General features: G+C 39.2%; 1 protein-coding gene and 1 non-coding gene across 3 annotated transcripts in view; one reads left to right on the forward strand and one right to left on the reverse strand.

Annotated features, from left to right (window-relative positions):
* Nucleotides 1-23,126, forward strand: part of LOC134802741 (PTB domain-containing adapter protein ced-6) — a 115,483-nt gene that overhangs the window by 55,198 nt on the left and 37,159 nt on the right. The gene's annotated exons all lie outside the window — the stretch shown is intronic.
* On the reverse strand, nucleotides 22,222-22,293 carry Trnat-cgu (transfer RNA threonine (anticodon CGU)). The gene has a single exon. It is a non-coding gene; the product is annotated as a tRNA-Thr (tRNA).

Here is a 23,126-nt window from a genome sequence, read left to right on the forward strand (position 1 = left end):
GCGCGTCGATATATCTGGGGAGACCCTAAAGGAGATTAAGGTTTACTTCAGCTTGGTACGTTTTAGGGTTCCGTAGCCAATATGGCCAAAATAGAGCCTATTCGAAGTGATAAGTATCACTTTTTGGTGATATGTTAAACGATCGAACTTTAACTGCTTAAACCTTAGAGCATTTAATAACCGGAGTCGCCTTTAAGAACTTACCCCTCTGCCAAAAACCTTGCACAATTGTGCAAACTTTTGTATGGACTGACGTTTATCTGACATGGCTATTTGTATACGTAACGTGCAAATCATGTACAAATAGCCATACATTTGACATGCCCCTCCCCCGCAAAAATCGGCAGACTGTTTTGTACAGAAAATGACAGCCAAGGCGTCTCCAGTTACTAAATGCTCTAAGGCTTAAACAGACTGTTCACTCAAAACGTCTCGAACGATTATACGAGTATGATAATCGATTGATGAAGTGCCAAAAACAACTGTTACCCACTGTTATTGTTTCGGCTGATCGTGCGCCATTGTGCGTGCGTTAAAAAAAACAAAATGTCATGCCTTATTTACAAAATAGAACAGCTGTGCGCAACGTCGATAACATCTTGATTTTGCAAGTCTTCCTTGTATACTTACATACTGGCCACTTAGAAAAAAGAAGTTGTCTCGTATATCAGAATTCAGAAACTTTCAGTATGGCCCACGTAGTGCGACATAAAAATAGTAGAAATTAAATAAAATGGAACTAAAAAAAATCCATACTGAATTGTTGCCATGTTTAAGTATTTTACGTCAAAAATGTGACAGTTATGTAGATAGTGGCGCCCTCATTTATTTTCTACTATTTTATGTCGCACTATATTTATGTCTAATTTCGTTTTTAGGGTTCCGTACCCAAAGGGTAAAACGGGACCCTATTACTAAGACTCCGCTGTCCGTCCGTCTGTCACCAGGCTGTATCTCACGAAGCGTGATAGCTAATAGACAGTTGAAATTTTCACAGATAATTTATTTCTGTTGCCGCTATAACCACAAATACTAAAAACAGAATAAAATGATGATTTAAGTGGGGCTCCCATACAACAAACGTGATTTTTGACCGAAGTTAAGCAACGTCGGGCAGGGTCAGTACTTGGATGGGTGACCGTTATTTTTTTGCCGTTTTTTGCATTATGGTACGGAACCCTTCGTGCGCGAGTCTGACTCGCACTTGCCCGGTTTTTTCATTAGCTATGGAATATTAGGTCAATCAAATTAGATCTAAAAAAGCGTTTTGAGGAATAAATTCCCAGCAAGCTGGAAATCATTTTAATACCTTCATTTGGTCCTAAATGCGAATAATCTGAGTTTGCTCCATCCCAAGAGGTGTGGATAAATTTTGGGAGCCTTGGGAGATACATTTTACCTTGGATTGACAAAACCACTCGATGTAGAAGGAACCCACTGTCAATTACAATGTCACTACCAGCAAAGTAGTACTGGTGAAAAAAAAAATTGGATTTTAACACGATTTTACCAAAAAAAAAAACAAAGCGGCGGCCATTTTTTACAATCTTTGACTACCAATTCATATTAAGGTACCTTTCGGATCCACAGGTGTCAATTTTTATCATGATTCGAGCAAATTTTCCGTCGGACGTACCGTTTTTGAATTATATTTATACGAGCTAAAAACTGAAAAGAAGCAAATTTTTTCCACAACTCCTGGAATGGAGCAAACTCGGATTACACTAATTTAGAACCAAATGAAGGTATTAAGATGATTTACAGCTTGCTGGGAATAAATTCCTGGAACAAATCTAATTTGACTGGCCTATATAGGTACCTACATAACAATAACATAGATGAAGATTGACACTTGTCTGATATTAGGCGGCCTAGTACAGCGGTTGAGTCGTGTTATTTTGCGGAAATATACATAATGATAAATTATTAATAATCGCAAATTGCTATTCCGCGATATAATACCGTGCTAGTCAATTAGTGCTAATAATCCATTATACTTGCGTATTTTTACGCGCAATAAATGTTAACCCTCCCACCGCGAATGAGCGTGCTTCTTTGTTATAATTAACTTGTAATGTTTGTGGGAGTCTTCAAATCTAGCAAGTTCAATTGGAACTAGTTCTCATAATTATATTTATAGCAATGAATGATATTCAGCAGAGAGACATAGCATTCAAGATGATCTACTTACGCTCTTATTCTCCTAATAATAAAGTTGTGTTCAGATAATTTTTAATACCTCGCTCGCTTAGCTACTGCACATGAACATTAGACGAGAGGCCGTCTCTCTATTTCAATTAAAGTCTGACCAGGCGGCCTAGCCAAGGTGACGATCGCTATCGCTTCGCCATCGAATCGCTTTGTGTCTCTCTATCACTCTTCCATATTAGTGTGACAGTGACAGTTGCGTTTCGTTCGCTACGGAGCGTTAGCGATTGGCATGTTGTCTACGGGGCCAGGAATATAATATTTAAAACTGTCGAGTTTTAAATATATAATATATAGACGGGCGGGTCTATCGCGAATATATTTTATTACCTTTATTTACCGACGTTTCGACACAGGTTTCACTGGTCATGGTCGCGGCTAAATGAACCACCACCACGACCAGTGAAACCTGTGTCGAAACGTCGGTAAATAAAGGTAATAAAATAAATTCGCGATAGATCCGCCCGTCTATAAATGTGAGTTAATATGTGACCAGGAATATGTGATCACGCGCCATGTTGCGGAATTTCACTGGAACTAATTTTTTCACACTACACTGAACTGTCACACATGAGAATAACAGCGCCCTCTTGACAATGATCATATATTGGTCAGGCTTTAATACCTATTCCCCTCGCGCTATTCGAGTTACTTTCTGGTTTATACCACATCAGTTTGGTTTCCCTTGCGTACTTCCGGAGTTCTGTCCTTTAAAGTATATTTCAATAGAACTTGCTAACTATGTAAACAAACCGCCATATTGAAATTGTCTCTGAATGATGAATTTACTAGTGATGGGCAAGACTCCTACTTACTACTTTACTAATGTCAAACCATATCGAATAATAAAATACCTAAAGTAAAAAACAAGTAGTTACTTATTTTTAATTTGTTTAATCACGATCAGAAGACAAATTAGTACTTAAGAATGATGTATTGATGTATTTTATAACCGCGGCGGTAGGTACTGAGCGTGGGTTGGGTAGTGTGTAGCGGGTTTATATCACAAACTTTAGTCACAACACTACCCATCATAGACAAGTGTAGAATTTATAAGAAACAAAACCGTCATTCCAACAGGTCCTAATAACCTAACTTATGAACCCATTTTAAACTTTTAATTAAATATCCAAGATACAGTTATATATTTATGTATTTTACGGAACGGACCGTTTCAATAGTGTATATGTGTATGGTTTCAATGGTATTTGATGAGGTGGTGTGAAAATTCAAAGAGAAACAGTGATAAAACAAAGTTACGTTGTTTGTTTACAAAGTTAGCAAGTTCTATTGAAATAGACTTTAGACAATAATAGATCGTAATAAAGTGTCACTTTATCACGTGTAATAGTGCCAGTGAGATAGGTAACATCGCGATGTTGGACATTAAGTGGTGGATAAAGGGTTCAGGTATTCTATTCTCATTGACTTTTAGGGTAACGGAACCCTTAAGGATGACACACGTTAGACCGGGCCGTGTCCGGGCCTGAGATTCCGGCGCATCGTTTTCTATGAAAAGCATCACGTAATCGCCTGTCATGTCATAGAAAAGTAAGCGCCGGAAGCTCCGGCCCGGACACGGCCCGGTCTAACGTGAGTCATCCTTTATCATAGAGGTAGGATCCTATAGAAGTGGTATACGCGTGCCTCCGTGAGGGACAATACAACACATACGCAATACGACACTGTGATTGGTCGAATTTATTTGTTGCCCACCATAATCCACAATAAATTTACGGCGGGGAACAAATAAAATGTGAGTCTGTGACATGGACTAATAGCTCTTTCGCTGCTACTCCTACTGAAAGATACAGAGACTATCCTGTTCGATCACTTCTCCCCACCCCTCATGCCAGATCCAGTTATATACTAGATTCATGTCCTTTATTTAAGATTCGCAATGTAGACCTTGCTGAGCAAGGCTTGCTCACAGTGCTCACACTAGTCCATTTATGACTTCATCGAATATTGGTCGGGAGCGTTTCACCACGCTTAATTAGCAATAGCCGATAGAAATGCGCGCGCTGACCGACTTTCTACGTAAGGGCGCCATGCCCGGACTCGGTTACCGACATTTTAAACCTAGTCGTATCGTCTGGTGAGCCGTTTTTGTCGCTAAAGGCCCCTGTACATATTGGGCCAGCGTGGGCCAGTCTGGGGGACGCATTTATGCGTTAGAGGGAGCAAGTGATATTGCTATCTCATTCTACCGCATGGCTGCGTCCCTTGGACTGGCCTGCGTTGGCCCAATATGTACAGGGGCCTTAACATAGCGAAAAATCTACAAATGTATGCCCTGATCAGGCGCATATCGAGTCAGTCATAGCTCAGGCGTTACTCGAGGTCAAGGGGATATAATGAAGCCTCGTGAACATCAGCTGTCGCTCCGTAGGTGGGTTGACTACGTTTAATTAGCAATGGTCGATAGAAATGCGCGCTCGCTGACCAACTTTCTACGTAAGGGTGCCGTGCCCGGACTTGGCTACTGTCATCTAGACCTGGTCGTATCGTCTGGTGAGCCGTTTTTGGTCGCTAACAAACGGCAAGGGCTTAGGTGACAAAAACGGCTCACCAGATACCAGATGATACCTACGCCTTTATTGTCAAAGCGTTAGAGTGCGTGAGCAGATATTTTGACTACCTCGGCCGCTCAGATGTATTTATCTGAAGAGTGTGACAACAGAGAAGAAGAAGAATCCTTAATTTATGTAGGTAGTTCCTAGTTTTGGTAGATTCAAACGGGGCGCCAGGCTACAGAAATCCAAAAGTGGTCATGTTTTTGAATTTGTTGTCTGTCTCTTTTGCTCTCGTGAAATTTTCATGTCAGCCTATCTTTTGCACCTCTCGTTAGATTTCAAATTTCACAACTATAGTGCGACATAAAATAGTAGAAATTAAATAAAATGGAACCAAAAAGTCTCCATACTAAATAGTTGCCATGTTTAAGCATTTTACGTCAAAAATGTGACAGTTACGTAGGAAGTGGCGCCCTCTATTTTCTACTATTTATGTCGCACTGTAGATCTGCCGTACGGGTCCGTACCAGGCTCCGTTGGGCTTACTCAAGCAGTACTCAAGCCTTTAAATAATATAAACGCATCAATTGCGTACGTATCGAAGTGTGACCTCCTTAGTGCGACACCTGAACTATTTTTAGTGTTTTGGTGTTGAAGCAATAGATAGATAGATAGCGTTTATTGGTAAAAAGTAATATTTTACATGTCAACAGTTAGATATACAATGTTATTATTATTCAGAGCCCACTGTGTTCCACAGCTGGGCAAAGGCCTCCCCCCTCTTCTTCCACTCGTCTCTGTTTAGTGCTATATCTGGCCAGTCTCTCAAGAAGGAGTCCAAGTTATCCCGCCATCGCCGACGACCGACGAGTCCTGCCGGCTCCCCGGTTAGACTCGTGGGGCTCCCACTCTGTGGTTAACTTGGCCCACAAGTCCAGCCCAGTGCCATTTTAGCTTAGCCGCTTTCCGAGCTGTGTCTATTAATTCGAGTCAGAGCGTTGAAGCAATGGCACCTCACAGAATAAATAATAGTACTACCGTACAGAAAGGACGCTTCCTACAAAACCGAAGTTTGACTGCGATTCAGGGTCCAATCATGCTATTCCTTAAAAGCACTATCCCTTTCGGCTATTTAGGGTTGTCAAAATTCAAGTCATTATCTTATCTGTGGTCGTGCATAAAAGGACTTCAAGTGGTGCCAACCCTAATAATTGCTCGGAGCAATGCTGAGCCGAACGGAGCCGAGTTTGCCCGAAAGGAGGGTCTCCCCACTGGCAATGGTTACAAAATATTTAATTATAAAGTTACACCAAGTAAAGTCTGCAGCGATTTTGATAGCCCACGCAGTGCAAGTGTTATTTATACGTCATCATTTCATAGAAGTTTGACGTTTAAAATAACCCTTGCACTGCGGGGGCTGTCAAAATCACTGCAGACTTTTCTTGGTCTAACTCTAGTTATTTACAGAAAGAGAAATCAGGTCAAACATTTAGGACTAGTTCTTGTACTTTTGACTAGGATCCGAGGAATTTTCGAGGAAGTTGGCCAAAACGACTATCATTCAATATTTTAAGTAGGTAGCATCTGGGACAAAAAGAAAAACAAAGTAGAGTTAGACCAAGAAAAGTTTGCAGCGATTCTGATAGCCCACGCAGTGCAAGTGTTATTTATACGTCATAATTTCATAGAAGTTTGACGTATAAAATAACACTTGCACTACGTGGACTATCAAAATCGCTGCAGACATTTTTAGTCTAACTCTACGTGTATCTGTATATCTACTATCTCTATCTAATCCCTTTCGCTCTAATTGAACATGTACTATCATCAAATTACATACTAGCTTAAAATCGAAAGCAGGAAGACTTTAAAGTCGCCATATCGAATTCGTGACTCGTTGGTATTAAGATAAAGTTACGAACGTCCGACAGAACTACCAGTGTAATGGGATCTTTAACGTGTTGATATCCGGTTATTTTTAATTACGAGTAATGGATCACTCACGCTAGACCGGGCCGGGGCCGGGCCGAGGCGTCCGACATGCATTTTCTATAGTGAATAGAATCAGGCGTTACTTTGCGGAAATCCATACTAATTAAAACCAAAATATTACTTTGCTAATCCGCGAAAAGATAACGTGCTAGTCAATCAGTGCTAACCCGTTATACTTACTTGCGTATTTTTACATGCAATTAATATTCCCACCCTCCCACCGCAAAAATAAATACGCAAATAAATATAACAAACCACCACCAAAAGAATAAACCTCGACACGTGTTTCGCCTCTCTACGAGGCATCCTCAGGAGTTGTTGCCGGGCGTCAGACCGTCAACAACTCCTGAGGATGCCTCGTAGAGAGGCGAAACACGTGTCGAGGTTTATTCTTTTGGTGGTGGTTTGTTATATTTATTTGCGTATTTATTTTTGCGGTGGGAGGGTGGGAATATTAATTGCATGTAAAAATACGCAAGTAAGTATAACGGGTTAGCACTGATTGACTAGCACGTTATCTTTTCGCGGATTAGCAAAGTAATATTTTGGTTTTAATTTGCATTTTCTATGACTGCTGATCGGTGATCACGTGGTGCTCAAAACGAAGCGCCGGAAGCTCCGGCCCGGCCCTGGCCCGGTCTAGCGTGAGTCATCCTTAATGGTAGTCACTCAATCACACACTCACTAACACAAATTATTTATTGTAGGTATAGTCACCTGCAATAATAAGTTACTCTTCAAAGGCCACAATTGTGACAGTATGTTATGGCTCTACAAATAAGATCTAGTCAGATGTTTTTGCGGCCTTCGTTGTGTAGTTGTGTAACATATTATTGCATGTGACTGTACGCAAAAGATAAGCAGGGCAGAGGTCCGTAGGGTCGCTAAGACAAATTTGGGGCTTCATGGCAAGCCGATTTCGCACACACATTGCCTCCTGTCTCCATCATCAGATCAGCTCTATGTCATCATAATATCCTCCTAAGGCCATACAAATGAAAAATACAAAATTTGCCATTGAAATTTGAACCTATATATAGTGTATGAAATAGAGTTGATTATGCGTTGTTGAAAAATTGAACGAAACAAAGCAAAAGCGACGCTGTTCCTATTGAATAGGATTTAAATTTCATCGAACTGATGAGGTACTATAGGTAGGACCTTGGGCCTTAGGAGACATTGCCATCCGATTTTTGCCAAATTTCAGTTCAATCAGAAACCGGTTAAATGTTGATTCCAAGATTTGATTTGATAACACGCGAAGTTTAATAAAAACTTTTAAAATACGACTGCACCGAGAAGTTATGACATACCTACTAAAACTCTTAATCATACAATAAACAACTGTCTTCACTATTTCCCAAGTATAGGTACTTATAATAATCTAAATTCATCAATCATAACTCATTTCCTAGAAAGCCATTTAAAACGTGTCACAGACAAGACATTTTTTTCAACAATCTTCACACATCGCAGTCTATGGCACAATGGTGTTGCCAGACAATTAACCGTTTATCTATGGTTGGGATTCCCACGTCGGTTGTGATAATTAAAAAAAACGGACGAGTGCGAGCTTCGAGCAACACGGAAGGGAGGCGGCATTCGCACTATTTCCCCTCTGCCGAGGTACAAGATTAGCGCGTCAATCTAATCTAGCGCGGGTAATAAAACTAGTTGCACTTGGATTTTTCACTAGACCGAGTCCAGACGCGCGCGTGAACACTGCTGCACAAAAATGGCTGTTTGCTCGGTTTTTTGTTATAAAAAGAGGTCGGGGACATCAAATTTACAAAAAGAAAGTGTTACATTTCACATGTAAAATTTTTTTTACATATCATACGTTTAATTACATTCAAACACTATTATTATATTTTAGTCTCATGTAATTGTTGGATTTATCGATTTTGCTCGCTCAGTACAAATTGCGGATCGGTCGAGCGACAAATCCGACTTCTCATCTCTCAGAATACAATAACATACTTCAACGAAAATGTGTTAGTATGCGTGTTGTGACACTTGTCACTCGTCCGTACACAAAAAGAGATCGAGGTTTGCAAGATTTGTCTTTGACGTGTGTCATTTTCTACGTATTTGTGTCGTCATTACAGATTGGATTTTGTATGTAAGTGTGTGAGAAGTGCGACTGTGTGCACCTTTCCCCCCGCGAAAAATGGCAGAAAGATTTGTACGGTGAGATATCGCTTGGGCCCCTCCCTTCCGATGTGTCGGAAGCCGGTGTTGCTCGAAGAGTGCGAGGCATGCATGATGAGATTTACGATATTTTTCATTTATTTTGTTGACTAGTCTAATTAATTATTTGGCAATTGATAAACATTTTCTAATCGTTTTTGCCTAATTTAGAGACTTCGAGTACCGCTATATGACCGGTTTTATCTAGAAGCCGATCGGTAAATACGAGAGAGAATGAGGACAGCATCTTTTTGGTTCCCCTTAAATTGAAATTGATTACCACATTTTAGTTTTTAGTTACAAAAAATCAGAGCCAGACAGAAAGAGAGGAGTGTGACTGGGAAATAAAATAATCATATACCTAATCAATCAATACGAGTAGGTGTAATATCTATATTTCTCTCAATTGCTTACATGTTCTGGAAGAGATCCCTTAAAAGAAGATGTTCGTTTTACTCCACCTACTCCAATAATTGTCTCCGTTTGTCAAGTTTTGTGCAACAGTGTTATCATGAATTCGTGTAATCTTCTTTTACGCGGAAATATAGATGGTCAAGCAAATCTTTTCAGTAGAAAAAGGCGCGAACTTCAAATTTTCTATGAGACGCTATCCCTTCGCGCCTACATTTTTCAAATTTGCCGCCTTTTTCTACTGACAAGATTTGCTTGACGCAGTATAAAACGAAAACATCAAAACAAAATCATGTTTTTATCAATAACACCGCGAAAACATGTTAAACATGCCACTATAACATTGCTAGTTTCAAGTTCCAATCCTTATTAATAAAAAACCAGACGAGGAATTCTCCTATACATAAATAAACACACCACACACACACCATACACTGGTAGTCGTTTTGAGGCTCAGATGAACCAATATACAGGGTGATTCATGAGACGTGAGCAGGACTAATCCTGCACACTCAGTAACTGATAATTGATCGATCACCGTCGTATTTAGGTGAAACAACCACACTTTTTTCTATTTTTTTACTTTTTGGCGAGGGCAAATTCATTTCTCTACAATCATGGTCACTACAAGACCTAATTAATAAACATGAAATATCTTTAACCGTAATGACAGCATTTTGATTACGAAGAAAATAAACTGTCTAACTTGAGTGAGATACGAGTTTTCAAAAGTAACCAGACCGTGATGACAGTGATGACATTCAATTTGACACAGAATATCGGTAGTTTAGTATTCTAATTGTAGGGTGACCATGCATTTCGTAAATAAATTAATAACTTTTTTTTTCATCACGACTAGAAAATTAACGTTAACCTCACTAATGCTGATACGAAACAGTTGCTTATAATTTACGAAATGCGCAGTTTAAGTCCTGCTCACGTCTCCTGAATCATCCTGTAGAGACCGTACGCGTTGGAGGCTATTACTTATCTTTCCAGTTCCACTGAGGTGGAAACTAGCGGAAATAAATCAACCAATGTTATTGGTTATACTATAATTCGTTTTTTTAGCATTAGAACGAAGGTAAACCATCTTAACGTGTCTTTTTATTGAAAAACACTTTAGAAAAATAAGTCAGGGCAAATATGTAACAATTATGAATCACATACGATTATTTACATTCTTTTGGTTTCATAATAATAGCTAGTGATTTTTAGGGTTCCGTACCCAAAGGGTAAAACGGGACCCTATTACTAAGACTCCGTTGTCCGTCCTTCCGTTCGTCCGTCCGTCTGCACCAGGCTGTATCTCACGAACTGTGATAGCTAGACAGTTGACATTTTCACAGATGATGTATTTCTGTTGCCGCTATAACAACAAATACTAAAAACAGAATAAAATAAAGATTTAAGTGGGGCTCCCATACAACAAACGTGATTTTTGACCGAAGTTAAGCAACGTCGGGCGGGGTCAGTACCTACTTGGATGGGTGACCGTTTTTTTTGCCGTTTTTTGCATTATGGTACGGAATCCTTCGTGCGCGAGTCCGACTCGCACTTACCCGGTTTTTTTAAAAGTGTTTTTCAATTGAAAGACAACAAGATCGCGTAGTCTTTTTCTAATGCTAATAAAACGAACTATAGTAACATTCGTCGTAATGGTTCTAATCCAGCGGGGCGGAGAAGAGAGAGATATGGGGTAGGTACCTCTTGCAGTAAAATACAATTCGACTTGCAAATCTCGCAAACTCGAGGTCACAATACGCTGGTCCGTGCGAACTCTTGCGCGCGCAACTGGTCAGCCCGCCCAAGGCCACCGGTCGCGTGATTACTCGTGTAAAAACTGTCATAACAAAAACACGATCGCTCAAACTCGATGGTTGGGAGAAACCAAATAGCTGATGATTTTCTAGAGTTAAAAGGAAGAATAAATAAACTAGCTGTAATCCCAAAAGTCATCTATAGTCCCACAAGAAATTGTAGAAAATAATTGAGGGCGCCACTTCCTACGTAACTGTCAAATGTTTGACGTCAAATGCCTTAACGTGGTAACAAATTTTGTAAGGAATTTTGTTAGTTCCATTTTATTTTATTTATACTATTTTATTATGTCGCACACCTCTAGTGACTAGAGTTAGACCAAGAAAAATTTGCAATGATTTTGATAGCACACGCACTGCAAGTGTTATTTTAAACGTCAAACTTCTATGTAATTATGACACACCCTCTATTGGCGACTATAGTAAAAAATATGAAAATCTCAATAGGTACCTATGCTTATTTACTCGAAAAAGTCATAGAACCTCGAAAACGTGTATAATTCATCGATTTTGTTTGACCAAACAATTTTAGATATCACGAATGCCAATGTCATTGACAATTTAGCAAAACAAACAAACGACATCGAAGTTCCATTAATTTTATTTATTGACGATGTTTCTCACGACGCGCAACCAAAATATAGCTGACACAGTTAACAAATGTAAACCTTATTACAGCGATATAAGGCTTAATATTGATTGTTAAGTGTTAGAAACTTAGAACATACCGTTCTCCAATATTGTTAAGTTCCTGGAAGGAAGAAAATCATCGAATCAATTAATTGAGCTAATTTAAATAATAGGTTATGCTCCGAATTTGCTGCAACGTACGTTAGCCTGTATAAACTTTATGATAATTTTCATGGAAATTTGCACTAGGTCCGAGATAATTCGAGACAGGCCGAGAACGAGTGTATACTGCTCCCATCTCGTCATACTTGTCTCGCGTCTCGTTCTTCTGATCGGAGGGGACCGGTGCCAAGACTCTCGTCGAGAGGCTCTTGACGAGTGTGTACCTAGACCTACAGCCTGCATTACACTTTATAATCTTAACCTTTCGTATGCCTTGTCCCGTATACGTACCTACTACACAAAAGGTTATTCAGTAACAAATTTTTGACAAAATGTTAAGTTACTATTTATTATAAACAGCGCCATCTATTACCCTAACGCTGTAAGCTGTAACCACTCAACTAAGATGGCGCGTGGAAATTGGCGCGTGTTTTGAGGTTAAAAGTGAAAGACAGCCCGCCTCCCATTGTTCTGTATTGGCGACGTAAAGCGCCGTGCAATGCAGTGTTGCCAGATGGTCACAAAAGTCACATTTTTCGTGACTTTTCGCCTTCTCGTGTGACATGTGCGTGACTTACGATCTTGAGGCAATTTTTGTGACTTTTTAAGCTAGTTGAATTTTGGACAAGTTTAGTTCTGCAATTTGTATTATTTAGGAACGCGGTGAACGCACCCAAGTTGACTCTTGCACTGACACCTTGACGTTACATTGACCATCATGTTTATTATAATAGTCGTAGCAAGATGAGACTTGTTACCTTGACATGACGGTGTCATTTAGTTTGATAGTAGTGGTTATTTTTTTTAGTGTATGATTCATTTCTTTCAGCCTCATATCTCGAATATCTGTACGAATATCATTATAATTACTTCGGACAAAAGTTTTATCACAAAATTTTCTACAATATTGGTTATGTTCATTTTTACTACACTGAGCATTGCCCGACATGCTCTTGGTCGGTTTTTTTTTTATATTATATCAGCAGATCGCTTAGCTTGCTAATCCTAAACTATTTTTGTTTATGATGAACAATTAAGAAAAAAACGACGTTTTCTTAAATCGTCTATTTTTTATCTCTAATTTAACTTTAACAGCCTGAAGCTCCTAAAGTATTGATCGTAAGGTAAAAATAAACATATATAACCAAATTTGTAGGAAATTGTATGATAAAACTTTTGTCCGAAGTAATTATAATGCTATTTGTAATTTTGTACATATTTTCGAGATATGAGCAAAAATATGAAAAAAGGTACCTTTAACCCTCCCTGCACTCTCAGCACACCCCCTACCCTCGAGGACTTTTAGTATGTTTATCTGGCGGCTTAGCACGGTTGCGTTTTTATCCCTTGTCACCATGCCTGTCACGTTCTAACAAGTATGTAAGTGCGAAAGGGACGCGCATAGTGATAGTCGATAAAAATGGAACCGTGCTGAGCCCGCTGGACACCATACGGTATACCTGTACCAATTTTCAAAACTACACGAATTATTTCCGCAGATTTTTCTAATTTGCTTGGGTTATTGAAAACCTTAATTTTTTAACTTTCTCATTGACCCCCCAAAAGTAGCCCCCATGCTTAAAATTCATTTGTTTACGTTACATGACTTAGATGTTCGTCTTTGGGGCACTAATTTACATATGTGTACCAAATTTCAACTTAATTGGTCCAGTAGTTTCCGTGAAAATAGGCTGTGACAGACGGACAGACAGACAGACAGACGTACGAGTGATCCTATAAGGGTCCCGTTTTTTCCTTTTGAGGAAAAATCATATAAGGTTAGTAGATTTTTTGTGAAATATATCATTTTCTGAATTTCTTCTAACAAAAACGATTCACCTACCCATACAATACAATAATATCAAAATGTGACTAGAGCAGCAAAAACGTGACTTTTAGGGAAATGAAACGTAACTTATTACTTCAGAGCCCTGGCAACACTGGTGCAATGTTTTACTAGTTTTTATTACAATCATACAATATAAACCTTATTTAACAACTTAAGAACGAGCTTCTAAGCCAGAGATCTTTGACTCGAATTCATCATCACTGATCATTATGATAATGTTCGTAAATGTTGTCATTCCTGATCGAATTGATTCGTGATCGTGACTTCGTGACCCCGAAATCACACAGTAGGTAGGTAGGATTAAATCAATGCACATTTTTATGCGACATTTAGAAGATTCAGTGTCATTTTTAAGCCGCTTCATAGTTCGTTTTTTTAGCATTAGACAAAAGGTAAACAATGTTATGTCTTTTTATTGAAAAACACTTTTGAAAAATAAGTCATGGGCAAATATGTAACAATTATGAATTATTTACATTCTTTTGCTTTCATAAGTAATAGTTACTGATTTTTAAAAGGCGTTTTTCAATTAAAAGACACGTCAAGATCGCGTAGTCTTTATCTAATGCTAAAAAGACGAACTTTAGTGACCCACAACGTCGTAACATCATTTACCACTGACATGACGAATGACGAGGCACTAAGTGTTAGAGTTAGACAACATGTGTGTCTAGGTCACCGGTCGCTAAACACTAAATTATATAACACTTGTTAGGTACTCTTCTATATGGACATGTGAAGGCAGACCTTCACATGTCCAACGCTAGACGAGAGTCGTTTGAGGACCTATCGCGAATATCGAAAATCTAAATTATCTCTTTGAACAATTCTATGGCATGTCTGTCATATGCACCCGGATCGGTGGGCCAAATTGGCTACCGAATGGACACCGCAGGTTAGCCGGGGCAGAGGCATACCAAAAAAGAGATGGCGGGATGACTTCGACGCTTTTTGCAGCGACTACCAAACCGTGATAAGCGGCGGAAGAAAGGGGAGGCCTTTGCCCAGCCGTGGGACACAAGATAGGCTATTAAAAAAATAAACAAAAATCATTTCTTTTCAGAAAAAAAGGTTTACGTAAGTACTACATACCTTACAGACAAACGTGCATACAATAATTAGGTATAATCTTAAAAACTAAGTCATTTTGCCGATACATTTTTCTTTGTCAGCTATTCTGGTGTAGGGTTCGGCAGCCATATAGCCAAGTACCTCACCAAATGTCACCAAGGGGGGGGCAAAAAGTAGCCTCAAGTGTGCTCAAGTCCTTTCCAGCAACGGCAACGGTGTTAGTATCCGTTTAAAAGTACTTTTTTTTAAACTGAATGGCTTCCATTTGGCTACAACTGATTTTACCCGTTTTTCAAAAAGTCCATGTCATTTATCTGCTATTTTAACTAATAGGTACTTACCTACGTTAGGAAATTAGATGGTTAGAGCTCCTAAATGGTAAATAGGTACTTCTGTCAACCCTTTAAAAAACAGAATACCTAAATACTGTAATTTAACCGCGCTGTTTTGTATACACAATCCATCATATGATGGCCACTTAAATGTTACGTAGATTATACAAGGCCTTATAAATATCACGTACATTGACCATAATGAACCTTAATTGCTTAGTAATAAGATATACTATTCGTCAGCTAACACAAGCAATGGTGAGTGACACTGCAGATTAAACTCACAATCCTTAATCCATTGACATAAATGCCAGTATAGATTGACAAATTCCCCAGTTCCTTTTAAACGGACAAAATCAAGTCGAATTTTGAATTATAGCCTTTTAATTTTAAGGTTGTTGTTAGAGTCTATCCTCGAAAATATAGTCTAGTTTCCGAGTGAATATTTAAAGTGAATAAAACGTGTAAAAAATGTAAAAAAAACAATATAAGAGCGTTTCTTTTATTTTTTGCCATTTTTATATATTGTGATCTTTTTTGTCACTTTTGTGTTATTTCCAGTGATGCACCAAAAATGCTTTCCAGCATTTTACGATCACTAGTTATTTCTACTCAGAATCAAGAGCTCTTTCGATCCTAATGGGATAAAAAAATGTGAGTTTTTTTCCTATTGTGTTACCAATGTTACCATTTCCCCATAAAGGAAAGTTTGAAAAATGTATGGAAATTTTAGGACACATTTTTCTCCTATAAGGATGAAAAGGGCTCGCGATCCTGACTAGAAATAACACAAAAGTGGCAAAAAAGGTGACAATATATAAAAATGGCAAAAAATAAAAGAAACGCTTATAAAACTACAATTTTGCGTCCCCTCTTAATGCCTTGTGATAAGGTTAGTGAAAAGTGGAACAATCATAATAATAATTGTAGTTAACCTAATTGTGCGTTAAGTTTATCACCGGGTCAGCGGTCCAAAAAGCTATTTTAGTACTTTGTTGTTTTAAGTGATTTGAGATCTTTGAACTGCTGAGGTTTGCTTTGTTACTGTGATATGGTGCCATCGTCCACACTACACTGTTAACGGGTCTATATTGGGTCGCATAATAATTGATTGTCCTAATGTAATGTTACGCATAAAACTCATTTCGCATAATTGTTATTGTGCTGAAACTAATAACATTTCTGAAAAATTATAAAACATACCTAACCTACCCTATTCTACACAACCTATGCAAAATATTTGCGAAAATACTCTTTGTTTCAGCTGGAGAAAAAATATGCGAAAAGAATTTTATGCGTAACCACAGAAAAAATAATAGTACTAGGTACAGAAGACTCACTCTCTAACAAAACGCGTCTGTTACGATCAGTACGGTTACCATCAGTACGGTTACCATCAGTACGGTTACCATCAGTTTGTCACTGACATAAACGCCGTCGAGAACGTAATTTACTTTCTATACATCTCGCTCACACTCGCATATTAGTGCAAACGGGATGTATAGAAAGTAAATTACGTTCTCGACGGCGTTTATGTCAGTGACAAACTGATGGTAACCGTACTGTAGCAAAGCGACGAAATCGCGGAGTGAGCCACGCCTGATTATAGTACTTTGTCGTTTTAAGTGATTTGAGATATTTGAACTGATGCACTTTGCTTTGTTACTGTGATATGGTACCATCGCCCGCACTGTTAACTGTCCGTCACTAAACCTTATTACAAAAGGCATAAGTTCCATCTATGGACAGTTAAGATTTTGCTGTTTGTACTATGTTTATCCTCTAGCCGCCCAGAGGCCTATAAAAAGTAGACATGTCACGAATATTCGGCAACTATACGGTATTCGGCCTATTCGGCAACTATTCGGTATTCGGCCTATTCGGCCACTTTGCCGAATATTCGGTATTCGGCCGAATGTTGCCTACTATTCGGCCGAATACCGAATTTCTGTTAACCTACCTAAAAAGAAAAATTACACAAAAAAATTAGCAAAAACTAGGTATATTTCATATTTAAAAGGTATTCTTGGAAAGTAGTCAAATACGAAGGCACGTTTTTGAGCATTTGTTGATTACAAAATATTTTATATTTATCATGGGTCTGATTTGATTGACTCTAATTACATTCATTAATTCTGTTCAACATAAAAATATATCGTAGCAAACGTTGCGCTTTGATGGCGCTGGCGAACAGTTTTCATAATTATTGTGACTCAAAATGTTCGCATGTCATTCCGAATATTCGGTCGCCGAATATTCGATATTCGGCCGAGAGAGGGGCCGAATATTCGGTATTCGGTATTCGGCCGAATTCACTATTCGGGGCATCTCTAATAAAAAGGTCTACCGTTCCATTCTAATTTGAAACGTTATTTTGACAAATCAAAATTGCATTTGTCTTGGCAAGTTTTGACGCGTGGGCGGCTAGGTTATTGATCAGTTGCGAAATTATTCAATTTTGCGTACAAATTGGAACTTTAGAGTTAACGCAACGTCACATTTTGGAATTTCAATTGTCATAATTAATGTCAAATTACCCCTTCTTATTCCTAATTCCCTTGTTACCATAGTCGGTCCAACAACTTTGTCAGTAGAATAAAGCGCGAAAAACAAAATTTCTACGGGACGATTGTGCCCTTCGCAGTTCGCACCTACATTTTTTAATTTGCCGTTTTTTCCACTGACGAAAATGGTTTGACAGACCTTAAAAAAAGCCCCATTTTGGGGTTGCCAGTAGCATAAATAATAAATACTTAGAAAAGTGTTACAGTTGGCCGCATCTATGAAAGAGACAGTAGTAAAAGTGCTGTCTCATTACCATATTAATACGGTTACCGGTTATCCTTGCGTGAAATAATGGCTTCATTAATGAGAGTATAGTTGATTATGCTTGGTTACCTATTTATTAGTATTTTTTCAAAATATTAATATACTTAAACGTTTGTTTATATTGATATTTTGCATAAATAAAATTTTCGTTTATGTATTTAGATGAACACCGATTGACACATCCCTACTAAAAAGTTTAGAGAATTAAATTAAAAGTTGAAAAAATCACTCGAAAGTCACTCTGTCTGTATGTCTGTACCTCTTCACGCTTAAACCACTTTAGATTAAATTTGGTATGGAGATAGTTTGAATTGAAGCCTGTATTATCATCTTCATTCCATGCTGGATAATCTTTTTCACGTCAAAAGCTTCTTAAAGTTACCTTACTTATGTTTATAAAAGGACATCTTTTTCTTCTCACGAGGTCTCTATTAAAGATGCACCGGATATTCGGTTACTATCCGGTATCCGGCCTATCCGGCCTTTATTTCAATATCCGGCCGGATACCGGATAGTGCCTTACTATCCGGCCGGATACCGGATAGTAATATTGCTTGATTTCGGAGTAAACAAATTGGATTTAAGAAACAGTCACGGTCATAATCGTACTTGTTTATTATTTTATAACAATTTAAACATTCCACTGATTTACACGCGCACTCATTTCGAACCTAGAAATTGAGTCCGCGCGAACGTTCATTAGGAAACTGGTCAAACCTGCACAATGCGCACCTGAGAAACCGAAATGTAGGTATAGTTCCGCCGGCCGGATACCGGATATTCGGCCGATGGTCAGGGCGAATATCCGGTATCCGGTATCCGGCCAAACAACTATCCGTTGCATCTCTAGTCTCTATCACAAGGGATTAGTGACTAGTGCGCACGAGTTCTCCCCCGTCGTCCCGGCGCTACTTCGGCGCACTCGGGAAGCCTCGGCCCGCGGCATGCCGGCGCCTACCGCCGCGGTATCCTCTAGCGTGCTCCTCGATGACGCGGAGTAACAATCCTCCGGGATGCTCCGAGGTCGGTCTCAAAGCATTTAAATTTATGCCTGAAGGTACTTGAAATAGGGAAGAAAATACATTGATAATTTTAAGCGCTGCTCTCCGCCGGTTTGCGCAGGCCTTAAACCGATTTAGATGAATCTGGAGATAATATGAGGGCCGAGGAAGGACAATAACGCTACTTTTGATCAATTATCATCATCATCATCATCCGGTTGCGGGGCAGAAGCTAGCACCTGATATGTTACCCACGGCTCAAGTCACTCAAGGAAAACGTCAGCCTCTGTAATAATTGGAAAGTACCTAGAATTAGAATGTGCGACCGCAACCATCAGAAGTGGGCTTCGTCATCTGATAAAATGCTAGACTGTGCGGTTTCTGTGCAGTTGAACTTAGTTGAACTTTAGTTTTTACTGCCAGCAGGGAAAAACGACAAGATTTCCTTGAGAAAAAGTATATTATGCTAGAGTTAGACCAAGAAAAGTCTGCAGCGATTTTGATAGCCGACGCAGTGCAAGTGTTATTTTAAACCTCAAACGTGACTTTAAACTACATTATTTGATCATGTAATGTTTTCATCTACCCTCAACTGGCTTAAGGAGCCATTTGAGGGTAGATTTTTTTACTCTTTTTTAAATACCTATCCAGAGATACAGACTATAGACAGTACCGGTATAACTAAAAATAAAAATATCTTATAGCTTTCACATGTTTTTTAATATTCTAGAACAGTATTTAGATATTCCGCCGGAGCTTCCGGCGCGGCGCTTACTTTTCTATGACATGACAGGCGATCACGTGATGCTTTCCATAAAAAACGATGCGCCTGTAGCTCCGGCCCGGACACGGCCCGGTCTAACGTGAGTCATCCTTTATGATTGATCAGATTAGCTAAATTAAACTCAAAAATATAGGTATATAAACAACCGTGCAACGTAAATAAATGATTTCTTGTAAGCAATTATCTGGTTAGTGCGACCGGGTTTTCTCTAAGTACATATTTTCCTTGCAATTATGTCTTCATTGCAATTATTTTGCACTACATATTTTTTTTTTACTATTTGTGTGTCCCATGCTGGGCAACCTCCCCTCCCCCCTTCCAATCATCCCTGTGCTAAGCAAGATCTCGCCAATCCCGCTGGAACGCTTCCAAGTCTTCCCGCCAGCGCCATCTCTTTTACGGTCTGCCTTTTACTAATATAGTTTACTTAATATCTGGGAGACCGAGCTTTGCTCGTAAAAACACATAAAATCTCAAAAATGCGCGTTTTCCCAGAGATAAGACCTAACTAGAACGATTTTTCGGCCCAGAAAACCCCAACAGAGCTGTTTCCGAGATCGTCGAATATATAAATAAATAGGTAAGTATACAAGAATAAAGGTATAAAATTAATATATTTTATTTTATTTTATTTTCAGGTAAGCTTAGCATCAATTGCATCCAAGTTTGTACAATATCTACTCGTACATCTTCGCTTCAGTTTTGAGGTACGTGTCCTATTATTAGAGTTATCTTTAGGACATATAATGGCTTAGGTTCAATGAACAATCAAATTAGGTACCTTAACTCTTTGGTTTAGTAAAAAATAATTAAAGATCGTGCAGTCGGCAGCAGAAGTTGCTAAGCGGGCGAGGTGTTCAAAATTACCTTGACACGCTCTTATTCTCTTAACAATAAAGTCGCGTCAAGATCATTTTGGACACCTCGCCCGCTTATCCACTTCTGCTGCCTGTACAAGAACATAACATTGATACGAAAACAATATGAATAGTAAAAAAAATCTTTGTCAACGTGTTTTCGGGCCACCCTGTATACTCCGACAAGAAATTGTAGAAAATTATTGCGGGCGCCACTTCCTACGCATTCTATCACATTTTTGACGTAAAATGCTTAAATATGGCAACAATTTAGTATGGAATTTTTTTAGTTTCATTTTATTTAATTTCTACTATTTTATGTCGCACTATAAAAATTGTCGGTTGTCAAATGACATAAACTCTACCATCATACTGGATATATTGCGGTAACTGCCATTATCACGTCATCGGTACATTCACCTGCAATAATATGTGCCTCTTCGAAGGCCGCAAAAATATGTAACACGCTTTTATGGCTCTACAAACAGGATCGTGTCAGATATTTTTGCGGCCTGCGTTGTGTAACATATTATCGCAGGGACTGTACAGCAAAACATAGGACATTTTGTACCTTACTCATTTGTAATAAGGTTACCTACTCCGTCTCTAAAAGCCTATCTGTATATGCCCAAACGCACTGCTTCTAATTTCGCGACGCCGCAGAGCTACCTACTGGTTTATTACTATTCCTAAAGCCCCCTCCAGACTATGTGCGTGAATCGCGGCGCGACGTCACGGAGCGAACATATCGCGAAGTTGACGTATGACTCCACACTCGCACACTTCACGGCGATTTCGCAGTTTGGTTTGCGGCAAGATGGCGGAAAAGCATCAGCTGATCGAGTTTAACTGTTAGTTATCTATGGCATCATACGTGATTTAGCTGTTTTTCCATTTTGTTTTCTTGTGAAACCGTAAAATATAGCTGCTTAATATAATATAATCATAATATAATTAATATTTATCTTGCCACAGAAGAGCCAAAATAGTGTGTAATGTGGAGTCTTGCAAGTTCGCGCTTCGCGTCTCCTTTGACGCGGGCCGAAATACCGACAAAAAACGGAGAACAAGGCGCGAAGGCGTGAACAATCTGCGAAATCGACGCCACACTCGCGTTCGCGGCTTCGCCCGCGATTCACGCGCATAGTCTGGAGGGGGTTTAAGACTTAACGAGAGAAGGCGACTTGAAATCCACAGATATAGCATATGTTATGTAAATTTGATGCTAAGTTTCATGAAATTAAACTTGTCAGAAATTAAACTTGTAGAATGAAATCGTTTTAAACTTTGATTGTATCGGCGGTGGTTTCTCTACTCCTAAAAGCCTCTCAGAATCTTATAAAACAAAGTCCCCCGCCGCGTCTGTTTGTATGTATAATATATGTTCGCGATTAACTCAAAAACTTCTGAACGGATTTTCATGCGGTTTTCAACTATCAATAGCGTGATTCTTGAGGAAGGTTTACGTGTATAATTTGTTATGGGTAACCTGTGCGAAGCCGGGGCGGGTCGCTAGTTATAAGCTGAATTAGATATCATACACAAAAAAAAAGGGATCAAGTCCACCGGTGGCCGAGGCGGGAATCGAACCCGCGTCTCCAGCTTACGCAGCTAACGTCCTGACCACTAGACCACCCGGCCTCTCAGAGATCTGAGATATATTTTATAGCTGGTTTCTTTGAGCTTTTGACTCCTGAGAATTGCATACAAGACTAGTTAGTTTATTTTTAGACGCTAAACCGCGATCGGACGAGTCCAACGTCTGAATTACCTAGTGGGGAAATGTGCATTACACACTTACCTACTATTAAGTACTTATTAGAAATGTGCATTACACACTTACCTACTATTAAGTACTTATTAGAAATGAGCATTACACACTTACCCACTACCTATTAAATATTAGAGTCCTTCTAAGCTAACTTTCACTGACTTGAATAGAAAATGAGGATCATTATAAACGTCATATTTTCATACACATTTGAATGATGACATTGCCACACTATGTCATTGCAAATGTTATGCAGAGTTATCTTGGTCCGATATTTACTATTGCAGTTCTGCCGCTAGGGAATGTGAACCGGTTTTTATTTGTATGAAATTTCGGCTAACAAGCAGTTAACCGGTTTATCCATGCAATTAAAAACCGGTTTATATTCCCTACTTTCCGCCATCTCTACGCGATATTTCCATCTTCATTTCTTAGATGGTTGGCAGTCCACAACTGTGCGTAGAAACTTCCTGCCTCGCACAGCTAATGGCTCCTCTACACGATGGGCCCACGCCGGCCACTCCAAGGGACGCAGCCATGCGGTAGAATGAGATAGCAATATCACTTGCTCCCTCTAACGCATAAATGGGTCCCTTGGAGTGGCCGGCGTTGGCCCATCGTGTAGAGGAGCCATAAACTGTGGAATGAATTGTCGCCCGCAGTGTTTTCGGACCGATACGACCCTCAAACCATACCCTCCCAT

This window comes from Cydia splendana, chromosome 25 (genome assembly GCF_910591565.1).
Source record: "Cydia splendana chromosome 25, ilCydSple1.2, whole genome shotgun sequence".
Lineage (NCBI taxonomy): Eukaryota > Metazoa > Arthropoda > Insecta > Lepidoptera > Tortricidae > Cydia > Cydia splendana.